We start from the raw sequence: 12,799 nt of genomic DNA, 5'->3' as shown, positions 1-12,799 counted from the left end.
AACTGGTCATTGTACAAATAAAACAAAAAGGAATCGATGAATGTGCTTTGTCTAATGTTATTCAGATATAGGGCTAAAACTAGAAACCATTTCTCCTTACAGAGTTGCCTATTACACTTTGTCTCTGTCCCTGTCCCTCTCTCTTTTCCTTCTGTATCTTTACTGAAATGAATAAAAGTTAACAGTGTATGTTTCATTATCTGAAGTATAGAATTCATGAAACACAGAGCACTGTTCTATATATAAAATATACAATAGAAACTTAGAAATATTATTGAAATCAAGCTTCTCCAATGAATAAGAATGAAAAAACTTATCTAAAATCAGCCAATAATTTGACTTTTTAATGCTGCTGAGACGCAAGTTTTACCTACTGAACGCAAGTATCAATAATCAATTTTTAAACTATTAAAAAATAACAGGGGTGCCTGGGTGGCTCAGTCGGTTAAGCTGCGGACTTCAGCTCAGGTCATGGTCTTCCACTTTCTGAGTTCGAGCCCCGCGTCCGGCTCTGTGCCGACAGCTCAGAGCCTGGAGCCCACTTCGGATTCTGAGTCTCCCTCCCTCTGTGCCCCTCCCCCCACTCACACTCTGTCTCTCAAAAAATGGTAAGTGTTAGAATAACAGTTTAAAAAGAAGGAAGTAGAAAAGACTAGCAGTGCCACCAAGAAAGTTAGTTTTAACCTGGCATAAAATCTCCTAACGTTTAATTATTTCTAAGTTGAATGAAAGACGTTATCCAAGGGGCAAATTCATTTGTGAGTCTCTTTGAACAGCAGTCATGTTTTCTGCACTTAGGAAATAAGCATGACAGTATGGTCAGGTTTTTTCTTTCTTCCTTTTTTTTTTTTTTTTTTTTAATGTGGACATCTGTCTCTCTATTCTGGAGAACATAAATACAGCCCACATGATATGTTCCAGATGGTGAGCTTTTTTAGTTACTGTGGCCCAAATACACTGCTGAGGTGGGACACCAATGAACTTGCTGAATACGATAGCAAGTGAGGAGCTGAAACTTTCAGAATTCGATATAAATGACAAAGAGATGTAACGTTTGCATTTGGAAATGCTTGGGATGTTTTCCTCGTGTGTAATATGTTGTGTTTACATGCTGTATATAATCTGTCCATATTTAAAACGCCACTATTAGTTGCTTCCGGATAGCACATTTTCTTGCATAATATCCCTTCGTTCCCTTGATGTTTTCTAACTAAACAACAGATCATTTTCAAGCATATGGATTCTAATCTTACATCACCGTTTGGCATTTTGCAAAGCCGTATCGTAATTTGCTAAATGAAAATGAAACACCGAGTTTATACAGTAATTGGAGTAAAGTATTACAATCTGCATCGTCTAAAAACGCCTCCCTTAAGAAACACCTAACTTTTTACAGAAAACTAGTCAAGGGTATCTATAACTGAAGGGCATTTGTGGGGAAAAAAAATGCTTTGCGAGGCATTTCTTTTGTGGTGCTGACATTCGTGGGCTCTTTCAAGGCTTCTATTCCCTTTGAAATTTTTAGGTTCTGAACTTAAGCATCAGTAATCCAAGATGAGGATCCAAGAAATAATGTACCAACAATTACCTGCCATAGTCGCCTCATATAAGTGAGTGAACACTGAGGATATGGGCATTCTAAACACAGGTGAGGTGGGGTAGGTCTTTTGCAGGAAAGAAGAAATTGTGAGGTAGCTACTTAGTAGAGTCAGAGGGGACTATTCTCCCTGATTACAATACCTGGTTTATGTTTGTTATTTAAAACTCCCCCTGTGTTTTCCGGAGGAAAAATACTACATTACCACAGTGAGGCTATGCACAAAAGAAACTTGTTTGAAATTAAAATTGTGGTCAAGGACTTGAATGTTCAAGAAAGGTAATTTTCTTTAGGCTATTAATATTTGAAATGAGAGAAAACTATATATAAAAGTATATGACCATATACATTTAGATTTTGTGCCATAAATACATTCACACTGGGCCATGAGTTTGTAAAATATTCTGTGGGCTTATATTGTTTTTTAAATGAATTAGAAATCTTATTTATAAAAGAGTCCAAAATATTTATCTCCATAAATACTGTTATTAACCTAGCTGGTTAAATAACCTAGCTGGGTATTTAGTCATTAGGTTAGTCATCTTTATGTTGTTTTCTAGATTAAAATGAGTGAAATGTGGGGATTACTTTTGAAAAAGAATTTTGAAACTCGTTGATGCAAACGTTATATTCACCTCAGGACTGCTTAACTTGAAGATTCTTGTGTTGGAAGGCTCAGTATTTGTGCAAAATGTGCTTCAACTTAAGCCCATATTGCAAGCCTAATAGACTTCTATTGATATGCCACACTATGGATTCCCAAGGAATCTAAAAAACAAAACAAAGAAACCAACTTCTAGAACTAAGAAGTGAATTCAACAAGGTCACAAAGACTCAACATAATACAGATACCACTCTTTCCCAAATTGATATATGGATTTAAAATAATTCTTATCAAATGCCCAGAAAGATTTTTTAGATATATATATATATAGATGAACTTTTACTAACATTTGTATGTCAAGTCAGCAGTATTCTAATAGCTCCAACAATTTTGAAAAATAAGAATAAAATGAGGGAAGCACCTTTACCCAATTTTTGAGACCTATTATAAAACTATGGTAATCAAGAGTTTGAGATTGGTGAATGTATAGACACGTAGATCAACAGAACCATACATAGGTATCCCTTGCTTTTCAGAAGTTTGAATTATGCCACTTGACTTTTACCAAAGACCCACATTACTATCTATTTTCACCAACCAAAGGAAATCCGAAGAGGATTTTTATAAAGACAAACAAGCAAAATAGTATTCAGCATTTGTTTTGCAGTGAGCTGGTCCAGCTAGAGGCAGCAGGTACCCAGAGCAGTGAGAGTGGCCCTGCCCAGCTCCTTCCTGGGAGCTACACTCAGCATCTCCGGATCAAGTCACTAGAGCTTTGAACTGTGTTTGTGAGCATTTGTACTTTATCTAAATTTATTTTGAGCATCTGTTGACAAGATGTATCCTAAGTTATCAGAAAAGCTTAAGAGGCATTCTTTTTCAGGCCAAGGAACACTCAAAAATGTTTTCTTATGATGGCATTTGCTTCTTTGCTGTATGTCATTTCAGTTTATGAAGAGTTTCATAGGAATGCTCTACTTTTGGATAGCAGGAGAAACCTATAGAGAACACAGCTAGAAACTAACATAAACAGGCCACACTGATTTTTGACATAGGTGAAAAAGCAATCCAACGTAGGAATGATAGATTTTTAACAAATATTGCTAAATTAACTGTATAACCATAAACAGAAACAGAGAGAGAGCATGAAGGAGGGAAGGAGGTAGTGAGGGAAAGAGGAAGGAAGGAGGGAAAGGAGGAAGGAAGAAGCAATGTACATAGGTAGATGATAGATATATAGGCAGGTAGATATTTGATCATATTTTGGAATGATAAAATGGTAGAGAAATCAACAGATTGATAGCAATCTGTTGTGTGTGTGTGTGTGTGTGTGTGTGTGTATATATATATATGCACATACATACATACAGACAAAATGTGAATATCTTTATATTTACCAATAGCTTGCATATGAAGAATACACAGAAAGATTTTGGCTAGTAGAATCAGGAGAGAGAATTGGAGGATTGTGCTTTCAAACCACAAAGGTATGATCACTGGAAAGGGAACTGTTGCAATTTTTTTAAGTTCATTTATTTATTTTGAGAGAGAGAGAGAGAGAGAGAGAGAGAGAGAGAGAGAGAGAATTCCAAGCAGGCTCCTTGTTGTCAGCACAAAGCCCGATGCAGGGTTTGAGCCCATAAACCATGAGATCATGACCTAAGCCAGTATCAAGAGTTGGAGGCTTAACCCATTGAGCCACCCAGGCACGCCTGTGGCATTTTAAAACAGGCGACCCACTACAATCAGCTGCCCACATAAATTTATTAGGACTGAGTAAGAGCTTTCTCTAAGCCTAATAATGGTAGTCCCTGCCAACATTAACCTTGAGATCTGGAACCTTGAGATCCGTGAGATCCTACCCACGTTTGCTTCCTCAAACTATACAAGGTTTACTTTTTAAGTTGCTTGTGATGGAAAGGCTACTCAATTCAGCTTAAGTATAAAGAGAATCGCAATGGCTCATTAGATGGTAAACTTTGTCCCAGGAATGATTCCTTTGTCTCTCTGCTTTTGTTTGATCTAGGTTATGATCTCTCCCTTCTAATAGGGATGGTTCTATTTCAAATAGCAAGAGGCGTTAGTGACACAGAAAAGAGAACTCCCCTCTTGCCACTTCATTAGGTTTACATTTCAGGGAAAGTATCTGATTGGTCTGACATGCAAACAATGCTTATGCTTTTTGACACAAGATTTGCCCCATGGCAGTGGGGCAGATATTATCTTAGTCCAGATCCTAGGGCAGAAGGAGCTGCCCAAAGAAGTAAAGAAAGGCCTGCTGCGCTGTCATTCTCAGTTGGTTTGGCGTCTTTGCCTCTCCACCCTGGTATCTAGCTTGGCCCGTTGTTCTCTTCAACGTAGGACACACATTGACACTAATCATAAAGGGTTAGGATAAGAAATGATTGAGTTAAAGATGTACTTGTTGAATTGAATCTGAATTTATGTCTGTCGCTTATACATGGTCCATCTCTAAGGGAAGCATATCACTATGAGATGGCACCAGAATTTTGTATATTATGTATTTTACATATGATACATTGCCTCCTCGTTTAATATAATATTTTCCCCAACAGGTGCTGAAAAAAATAACACGACAAATAAGTTTACCAAAAAAAACATTTTTTATTTCCTTATTCATTTGCTATTAAAAACTTGACTCTTCAAGTCTTTTTTTGTGTGTTTATGCAAAATGTATAAAACTGAATTATCTCATGTTCTGTATATGAACTTTGTTATGGCCTTGAAATTAAGCAACTCCTTTTGGCAAGTGGTAAATCATTCTTTATAATTTTCAGAATCTGTTCAATTTAGTATCTGACATATATCAGAAGCAGGTTTAGTTCTAGAAAAAGTAGATCATATATACATTCATGAAAACTTACAGCACAACTAAGAAGGGTATATGTAATACAATGATTTTAATTTTTTTTAACATTTATTTATTTTTGGGACAGAGAGAGACAGAGCATGAAGGGGGGAGGGGCAGAGAGAGAAGGAGACACAGAATCGGAAGCAGGCTCCAGGCTCTGAGCCATCAGCCCAGAGCCTGACGCGGGGCTCGAACTCACAGACCGCAGGATCATGACCTGAGCTGAAGTCGGACGCTTAACCGACTGCGCCACCCAGGCACCCCTGTAATACAATGATTTAAAAAACCTTCTTGTGAGGGTACCTGGGTGAGGGTGTGAGGGTGGCTCCATTGGTTTTATGTCTGACTCTTGATTTGGGCTCAGGTCACGATCTCATAGTTCAGTTTGTGAGATCGAGCCCCACATCAGGCTCCAGGCTGACAGCATGGAGCCTGCTTGGAATTCTCTCTCTCTCTCTCTGCCCCTCCCCTGCTCATGTACCTGTGCACTTTCTCAAAATAAATAACCTTTAAAAAAAACCCTGTTGTGTAAAAGATAAGGTTCTATCAACAGATACCTTTGGGGTGTGGCATATTAGACCCAATGAAACTAAATATATCTTAACTTGAAATGGATTTTAAAATAGAAACATCTGCTACAATGACTTTTTGCCTATTCACCTCTCTTCCTTAATTCCTATACTTCCCTTATGACTACGTTAAGAATGGACTATCTCCTACCATTGACATTCCAATGAATGGCTCAGCTCCCTATTGCAAAAGAATAGGAATAAGGATACCTACTTCAAATTAGTAGGAATCAGGCATAAAATGTAAATATCAGAAAAATGCATACTGTGAACACAGCTATTTTGTAAGCCTTTTCTATTATCTGGAAATAAATCTCTTACTGTTATTGACTTTCAAAATGGGGATAAGTATAATTTAAAATTTAATATATTTGCTTACTGATTTTTAAAATTACACTGTTGTCTCTCCATATATCTGTAATGTCTTTCTTTTTCCTCAGAATCTGTTAATTTTCTTTTTTCTTATTACAGTGTTTCATCACTCATTTTGAATCCAGAGGGTTTTAAATGTTAACCTGGGTCAAAGCGTTACATGTGACTGATTATTAGTTAGAAACTTATTCTTGAAATATTTGTCCCCTAACAAATCCTTCATGATTATTAACAGTCTCAATTGTGAAACACTGCCAACCACTAAATCATGCCATAAAGAATTTGAGAATTACATAATATAAAAATCATTATTTCATATAGCATACAACTTTCCTGTGATATGTTTCCTGAGTAATAGATTCCATGACTTATTAATGTATATAAAACATGACTAACACTTTTAGAATAGATCATAGATAGGTAAGATGTGGACTTCACTTAATTCAAAGCAATTCAAAGAGAGATTTTGGTTAAATTGGTTACCCATAGTTTTGAATAAAACCTGAATCTTGCTTAAATGACATAATATTTAATTTTATTAAAAAGGCAAACATCATATCAAACTGTAATCATAAGAGTGATATAAATGGGACTTCAGAGCCAAGTGGATTTAACAAAAATAAGAAGGTGAATATTTATTAATGATTTATTATAAGTGTATATAATGCTGTTATTTGTATATAATATGTATTACTACATTTAATATGATGTTATAATACGGGTACCATTGTATCCCATTTTACAGATGAGAAAACCTGAGAAGCTGTGTGAACTAACCAAAGTGAAAGTTAGTAAATAATGAAAACAGGATTACAACACAGGAAGTTGGGTTTCCACAGCCTGTTCTATGCTATCAGTTCTACTGAGAGTTACAGGTATGAAAATGTTTGGCCTCTTAAAGGATTTTCATTTATTAAAATTGATCAAATTAATAATCCAGGTATTATTGAATAGTTTAATAATTATTAAATCCATAATTTATTATTTTTAAATGACCCACGCCTTTATTTAAAATCAATCAGTCAATACAGGCTTGTGGCTTTAGCTGTTTCTGGTTAATCAATTCATTTACTAATTATACCGTTTGAATTATACATGTTTATGCAATGCATATATATCCACATTAAGCAAAATACTTTTTCTCTTTTTAAAAAAATTTTATCATTAGCTTTTAACTTCTTGTTTAGTGTATGTATTGATAATTAGAATATTCTATAAGAGAATTTGTCGAGGGAGCTTATATAGTTTTTTAATGTTTTTTATTTATTTTTGAGACAGCACAAGCAGAGGAGAGTAAGAAAGAGAGGGACAGAGGATCTGAAGCAGGCTCTGTGCGGACAGCAGTGAGCTAGATGTGGGGCTTGAACTCACCAATCACAAGATCATGCATGACCTGAGACAAAGTCAGACACTCAACTGACTGAGCCACCCAGGTACCCTAGGAGCTTATCTTTTTAACTGATCAATTTTGACTCTTTAAATCTCCATTAGAAGAAACTAACAAACTTCTGTTCTTCAAAAGTCAGTGCACTTTGGTATTTCCAAGTTTCAAGTCAACTCTCAAAGCCACATGGGAATAATTTCTATATCTGTTCATGCTTACAGTGGAGTAAAGCATTTAAACATTTTTTGTCTTCAGTTTATTTCCAAATCTCTAACACAAAATTTTTTTTACTTTTCTTTGTCACAAATTTTGCACTGTTCATTTTAAATGCCTCAGGCAATTATTTGGCAATTTAATGCCAAACTTTTATTCACTTTTTCTCTAATAGCTTATTTTATATAAATGTAAATCATGACCTAATCCTTAAAACTGATATTTAAGCAAGTAAACAATGAATAAAATTGTTTATTTGCAAAATATTATTTGTCTAGAATTCCAGTTGAAATCAATAAAACCATGTATTATTTTCATCTATATAATTTTATTTTCAAAGATAATTTTTACTTAATACAGTTTTATAAGTAATTCAATAAAAACTTAGTGAAAAGCCCATTATTTGTCATACACAGGCTCGGGGCTGAGAATACAGAAATGACAAAATATAACCCTAATCTGGAAGAATCTAGGACTACTTTAAATGTAGTAGTGAAGCAAAATGGACAAGAATTAACTGAATGGGAGATAAAACAAGAAATGCATAGTATTAGGAAACCATATATATTTCTGTTCAAATGTGTGGAAAGAATCTTATGAGCAATCTTTAAAAATAATAAATTCCTAGTGGAAACTGTACTAGGGCATTAATTCTTTCAGAGCATTAAGTTTAGTCAATGCTCATGTATGCTAATCCTCCCATGCTATTTAAATAGCTTATATAAATGTGACCTGGATCATTCATGGAATTACCCTTTTTATCTGTTATTTCTATTTGTCAGCTCTCAAGACACTTAAGTAGAACTTTGGTTTTAACATGTGTACAGATAGATACACACACATACATATATGTATCACACATAACACATGCACACAAGCATGAAGACACATATTTTTAGGTCCTGAGATTTGATTTTGTAGGTTTAAACAAGATAGAATGAATAAAAACAAACCAGACTGCAGTTTCGGTTGTAATCGCACAGACACCCATTATAATTAACTTACACAGAGATAGAGACGGTGGTTCCCTTTGGTACCTATGTAAATCATGCAAAAATTAGCTATGATAATAAAAATCTATTTCTTACCATTCATATGTAAATTTAAAATCAAGGGTTTAATTAGAAATCATTTTAATATAAAGCAAATATTGCTGGCTTTGAGTACTTTCTAGAGAATTAATATTTAGAAATAGCCTGAAAGCAAGTACCAAGCTGCTTTTTAATTAAATGGAGGAGCTAAAGAAAGGAGTTTGAAAGCATCATGTTCAAAAACGACCTCATGAGATAAATTGTTGGTAATCTTGGATGAGTAAGTTAAAGGAGGAAAATGTCAACTAATGTAACAATATATAAAAACATGCAAGCTTTCTTACTTTCTTCACTACTACCCGAAAGTACATAATTCAAAATAAAATAACTGACACAATAGAATAATACCTAGAAGAGCTTATTATTTTGATTGACTGTTTTAAAAAGGTAACAAGGAAAAAATTAAAGTTTCAATGTAAAATCAGATGCATGACTAATTATTGTACTGGCTATGAATAACATGTGTTTGGACATTATATTTGCAAAATATGTAAATATATCTGGATGTAAACAAGAAATATACAGTTGCTAATTTAAATAATTTTAATAAAATTTCCTAAATTTGGGGTACCTGCGTGACTCATTCGGTTAAGTGTCAGCCTTTTGATTTTGGCTCAGGTCACGATCTCACAGTTCAGGGATCGAACTCTGCATTGGGCTCTGCCCTGACAGCATGGAGCCTGCTTGAGATTCTCTCTCCCTCTCTGTCCATGCCCTGTTCCTGCTCGCTCGCTCACTCTCTCTCTCTCTCTCTAAATAAATAAATAAATATTTAAAATAAATTTAATACATGTGTGGAAGTGTAAATGGTGTCTCTAAGTCATGGTCATAGAGGTCATAGAATGTTAACAAATCAATGCAGGAATTGTCTAATTTGCATAAGCAGAAAAACTTCAGCTGCCTTGTGACTATACAAGAATCATTATATGTGTCTTAGGCATATTTAGGAACGTATTTGTAGCCAGTCACAGTAAAGGTGTGAAAAGCAACACTCTTTGGAGGATCGACCATTAACAAGGAGCTCTCCACTACAGAACTTAAGACTCCTAGCTTTCATGGTCCAGTGTCACTTGTTGTCACTGCAGATGTGCATGAGGGTCTCTCAGCTTGAAGACTGAGTCTCAGCCTGAGGCAGAGCAATATCCTTTGATGGGATACTACCCACAGTGGTAGTGTAGCAGTTTTCAAAGAAAAAGCTCATCTGTATTTTTAAGGCAACCAATGATGAACTATCAAAGAAATCCACCTAGGAATGAGTGTGTTAATAGGAAGGATCAACCTACATAATTGAAAATATTCGTATTGTATATATTTGTCTTGTTGGATATATGTCTATAACAAATAAGGGTGGAAGGATTCCTGTGGCCAGTTTCCACTTATAACATGGTTCATTATAGGGATTGGCCTTCCTTGCCCAATTTTGATACAGACTTCTAATATCTGTTCAATTCAAAAAGAAATTAAAATATACTAAAGAATTCCAAAATATTTCTGACACTAGTAAACAATGGTAGTCCTCAGAACTTTCTACTCTTTTATGTCCATAAGGAAAAATGTGTAAAGAGAGAAGAGGAAAACTTAAAACTTTTCTTATATAAAGATACCAAGGGGCGCCTGGGTGGCGCAGTCGGTTAAGTGTCCTACTTCAGCCAGGTCACGATCTTGCGGTCCGTGAGTTCGAGCCCCGCGTCAGGCTCTGGGCTGATGGCTCAGAGCCTGGAGCCTGTTTCCGATTCTGTGTCTCCCTCTCTCTCTGCCCCTCCCCCATTCATGCTCTGTCTCTCTCTGTCCCAAAAATAAATAAACGTTTAAAAAAAAAAGATACCAAATTGTCCACTAAAATAATGGAGTCTAGCAAGATTACATAATGTCATCATAAAAATTAATCATACTTTTATATGCTGACAACAGAGTTAGAACTGGAAATTTAAAATAGGATTTAAAATATCAAAAGCATGAACTTAAGGATACATTTTTAAAAACATGCAAGAACTATACTTCAAAAACTATGACAGGGGCACCTCGGTGGCTCAGTCGGTTAGGCGTCTGACTTCAGCTCAGGTCATGATCTCACAGTTTTTGAGTTCCAGCCCCGCATGGGGCTCTGTGCTGACAGCTCAGAGCCTAGAGCCTGCTTCGGATTCTGTGTGTGTCTCTCTCTCTGCCTTCCCCTGCTCATGCTCACTCGCTCTCTCTCTCTCTCTCTCTCAAAAATAAACATAAAAAATAGCGGCGCCTGGGTGGCGCAGTCGTTAAGCATCCGACTTCAGCCAGGTCACGATCTCTCGGTCCATGAGTTCGGCCCCGCATCAGGCTCTGGGCTGATGGCTCAGAGCCTGGAGCCTGATTCTGTGTCTCCCTCTCTCTCTGCCCCTCCCCCGTTCATGCTCTCTCTCTGTCTCAAAAATAAATAAACGTTGAAAAAAAAATTAAAAATAAACATAAATAATAATAAAAAAACTATGACATATTACTGAGAGAAATTAAATAAGACCTAAATAAATAGAGGTCATGTCACATTCATGGTTTGGAAAGGTCAATACTGTTGAGGTCAATCCTCAGTTGTACTTCAGATTTATTACAATCAAAATCAAAATTCCAACATCCTCTTTAAATATAAATTTTCAAGAATATTTTAAAATGTATATATAAATTGCCAGGGCCCAAAACAGTCAAGACTAATTTTAAGAAAATTAATGAAATTGGAACATTCACATTATCTAATTTTAAGAATTAGTATAAAAGTACAATCAAGAGAGTGTTATTGGCAAATTGTTAGACAGGTAGATTGATAGACTATACAGTTCAGAATTAATTCCAAACATATCTAGTCAATTGATTTTTGACACAGCGCCAAAGTAATCTAGATGGAAAGCAGAGTTGTCTTTTTTTTTTTTTTTCCAGCAAATAGTGCTGGGAAATTAGATTGCTTTATGTAAAAGAATGAACCTTGACCCTTTACCCCACTGTAATAAAAAAAAATTAACTCAAAATGCATCCTAGACCTAAATGTAAGAGTTAAGACTATAATATTTCTGGAGAAATATAGAGCAATAAATCTTTGTGACCATTAGTTAGGCAAAGGTTGCTTAGATTGGACACAAACTTGTAAGATATTATTGGAAAGAAAGAAATTACCAATATGAAAATTAAAAACATCCGTCCTTCAGAAGATACTATTCAGTTTTTATAAAGAGGAACAGCAGATGTAAGAAAACATTTTTTCGAAACTAATTTCTGTAAAAAGCTTGTATTCATAATATTTAAAGGAATCTTTAAGTAATACAAAGAAAACAGTCCAGGGGACAAAAGGTTTGAACTTCACTTCACCAAAGAAGATATATGAATGGCCCATCAGTACAAGAAAGCTTTTCAAAAATGATGGTCATTCGTAAAAGGCAAAATAAATTGATAATGTATCATTACATATTTGTTAGGTTAAAACAAAACAAAACAAAATGAGCAAGAACATACAAAAACAACACCCTGACAATTCCAAGTACTGACTATGATGTCAATAAACTAGAAATTTCATACATTACTGGTGGGAACACAAGTGGTATAGCCACTTAGGGGGAAAAATGTTATTAGTTTTTTTGTGTGTGTGTGTTGTTTTTTTTTGTTTGTTTGTTTTTTACAAATGCTACATGGCACTATAATCCTGCTCCTAGGTGCATACCCAAGGGAAATGAAAATTATGTTCACACAAAACCCTGTATGGCAATATTTATGTAAGCTTTTTTTCATAATCATCTAGAATTGGACACAGTATTATGTGATTTCATTTATATGACATACTGGAAAGTTAAATTTATTGGCATAGAACAGGCATGGGGGGGTGAGAACCACAAAGGTGTCACACAGGAAATTTTCAGACTGATGTGATTGTTTTAGATAGTGGTGGTAGCTAGATAACTAGCTCTAGATTTGTCAAAAATTATGTAACTGCCACAAACAATAAACTTTGCTACAGGAAAATTAAAACCAAATCATTTGGGGGTATTACAAGAAGGAATGCATGGTGTGACAAATGAATCTAACTACATTACAAATTGTATATATATTGCAATATATATACACAACTGTATATATATTGA

The 12,799-nt window shown here is 35.1% G+C and overlaps 1 long non-coding RNA gene across 1 annotated transcript in view; it reads left to right on the top strand.

Annotated features, from left to right (window-relative positions):
• LOC123380106 overlaps nt 1-9,272 on the top strand; it is a 278,930-nt gene extending 269,658 nt beyond the window's left edge. The window contains exons 4-6 of the long non-coding RNA XR_006585432.1: nt 1,526-1,648; nt 6,760-6,889; nt 7,293-9,272. This is a non-coding gene — a long non-coding RNA (uncharacterized LOC123380106). The remainder of the gene's footprint in view (nt 1-1,525; nt 1,649-6,759; nt 6,890-7,292) is intronic.
• Nucleotides 9,273-12,799: the final 3,527 nt, after the last annotated feature.

The sequence above is a fragment of the Felis catus genome, chromosome C2 (assembly GCF_018350175.1).
Source record: "Felis catus isolate Fca126 chromosome C2, F.catus_Fca126_mat1.0, whole genome shotgun sequence".
In the NCBI taxonomy this organism is placed as follows: Eukaryota; Metazoa; Chordata; class Mammalia; order Carnivora; family Felidae; genus Felis; species Felis catus.
Note: the sequence above shows the minus strand (reverse complement) of the source record. Positions and strands in the feature narration are given on the sequence as shown.